The sequence below is a fragment of the Bos indicus x Bos taurus genome, chromosome 28 (assembly GCF_003369695.1).
Source record: "Bos indicus x Bos taurus breed Angus x Brahman F1 hybrid chromosome 28, Bos_hybrid_MaternalHap_v2.0, whole genome shotgun sequence".
NCBI classification, from domain to species: domain Eukaryota; kingdom Metazoa; phylum Chordata; class Mammalia; order Artiodactyla; family Bovidae; genus Bos; species Bos indicus x Bos taurus.
In genome coordinates this window covers 44,740,084-44,742,715 of record NC_040103.1, presented here as the reverse complement: position 1 = coordinate 44,742,715, position 2,632 = coordinate 44,740,084, and the positions used below count along the sequence as shown (strand labels likewise).

The window sequence follows — 2,632 nt, the reverse complement described above, 5'->3', positions numbered from 1 at the left end:
TTGCAACCCCGTGGACTGTAGCCCACCAGGCTCCTCCGTCCATGGGATTCTCCAGGCAAGAGAACTGGAAGGGAAGACAGAGGCCAGTCTGGAGGCAGGTCTCGGTGGCTGCTGTGACGTGTCCCCTTGCTTCACCTTCAGGCCGTTCCTCCTGCCTCTTGTCTGCTCCAGACGACCATTCTGCAAGCTTGGTGACTCTGATCTGGCCTGAGACTCACTGATTCACAGAGTTCTCCAACTGGAGAAAATGCACAGGAGAAGGAGACCTAGTCAGAGGGAATACCAGGTCAGGGATTGACTTTGGTTTTAGTCTAAACCACAGACAAGGAAAATCAGAGCTTCCTTTCGTTCAGGCTGCCCACCTAGGAAAAAAAAGTCAAGTTGGGGGCACTCCTTGGTGGTCCACGGGCTAGGACTCTGCACTCTCACTGCAGAGAGCATCCTTTGATCCCTGGTGAGGAAACTAAGGTCCTCCAAGCCTCACAGGGCAACCAAAAAAAAGATTAGTGAATAGGATTCAAGTTGGAAGCAATAGTTTTTTTTATAAAAAACCGAGCTGGGAGATATTTCAAGGTTACACAGTTATGAGGACTTCCACCTACGCATGATTCATTCTTGTCCTGGAAATGATCAAAGGAAATCTGCTTATAAACAACAATGCCACAAGAATAAAACCAGGAGGACAATTGGGAGAGAGGTGTTCTCATGCCTAGGGGCTGCTTTGCCATGCTTGGAGGGCATTTGCAGCAGAATAAGCAATAGAAATATGTATTTACCATTCATTCATCTATTTATTCTTTAATCAAATGCTATTTTCTGAGTATGTTGGGAACTGATGGCAAGGGGAGAGACAGCAATTAATCCATTTACCAAATGTATGCTGAGCACCTATTGCACATAATAATTGTGTGACTACTGCGTGTCATCACTTGGATTCCTGTCACATAAGGGGACTGTCTATGTTCCAGGCTATAAAGGTGCGCCTGTGTTTGTTAAATTTCGTCTATACCCCGACTCTGGTGTACCGCATGTAGGGTTAGCCCACAGTCACTCCCATAAGGTTGATAAGGTTATGATGCTACGGAATAACAAAGACACTGCTGTGCTGTGATGGCCAGAACCGTTTTTAAGGCAGGAACTTCTGCGACAGAGAACAAATGATGTGTTACTTCACAACAAATGGAGAAAATGGTGTAATCTGTTCAATTAGCAAGGCATAGTCCCAGTTACGGTGTAATCTGGAATTCTAGGTCAGCTGAGTTCTACACTGTTTCTGGATTTATGCCTGCCAAAGAGACGATTTTCAACTTGAAATGTGACCCAGTGTTTGACTCTGGAACTGGTGTCCTAATGCAGCTTACTCAGTTCTCATGGCCATATATTAATGCTGGTTAGATTTAGAAATCTGAGGGACAAAAACAGTCATGGGATACTTTAAAATGCAACCCTATTTCTAAGCCACTAGCCTCTGATGCTACGTACTTTGCTTGGTGCCCAGATGGGGAGCACACTTTTATTGGCCTGCATGCTCCCAGCTGCGTGTTAATAATGGGTACATGCTTCAGTATATGCCAGCCTTATCCTGGCACTGTTTCTGGATGGACTATTTCCAGTGAAAACAATTGCTTCCCAAGTAGTTTGAAGTGAAGTACCCAATTAGGAACAGAAATTTGCAGTGATTGATAGCTTCTCAGCTTTAAGAAATAAACTAATCGCCAATTCCAAGCTGCCTGAAAAGAAGCTACTCCAGAATAAGAAACCACAACCAGGAAATGATAACCCATTACCAAGAGCAGTCCTTAAAAATCAAAGGAAATATGAGACTAAAAAAGCTGCAAAGCAGGAAGTGACTAGAACCAAGACTTGGCACCTGCCCCTGACTCCCAGAGCACCCCACGGAATACTGTGTCTCAATTCACATCTGGAGACTGTGAGACAGGCGAAAAATTCGAGATCCTAAAGGAGACCCAAAAGCAACCGAACCTTGAAAGAATAAGCAGCAACTGGAATGTGACTAGAAAAACAGTAAGTTGGAGAAAATTCAAAAAGATATCACCCTTCTCCAGGAGCTGGAAGGTGTGGAATTGGCTATGTTAAATATTTAGAGAAGGCAAGCTGTTAGCATAAACCAGGAAACACATCCTGTGTACTAAACCCGCTGGAGCAGCCTGAACGTCACCAGGCCACCACAGACCCACCATGTACTGCTTATCTATAATGCAACCGTTTAGCCAAGCTCTGACATACATGTGAAAATAAGAAGTCTTAGTCACTCAGCCATGTCTGCCTCTGTCCGTGGAATTCTCCAGGCAAGAATACTGGAGTGGGTAGCCATTCCTTTCTCCAGGGGATCTTCCCAACCCAGAGATGGAACCTGGGTCTCCTGCATTGCAGGCAGACTCTTTACTATCTGAGCCACCAGGGAAGCCCTCAGTTAACAATGCCCACTAAAGAACTTTCTCTACCTTTCAACACATGTTGAAGAAAAGAGATATCAATTTCTTAGCTAAGCTCAAGACATTAAAAATCAAGTATCATTTTTACTCAGTATAATTTACCATATATGGGGAAAGACATTTTAAATTTAAATAAATGTAGCCCATTTGACTGCTTTCAGTTCAGTTCAGTCGCT

The 2,632-nt window shown here is 44.1% G+C and overlaps 1 pseudogene; it reads left to right on the top strand.

Moving 5' to 3' along the window:
* The first annotated feature begins 932 nt into the window (after positions 1-932).
* Positions 933-2,105, top strand: LOC113885406 (annotated as a pseudogene).
* The last annotated feature ends 527 nt before the right edge of the window (positions 2,106-2,632 follow it).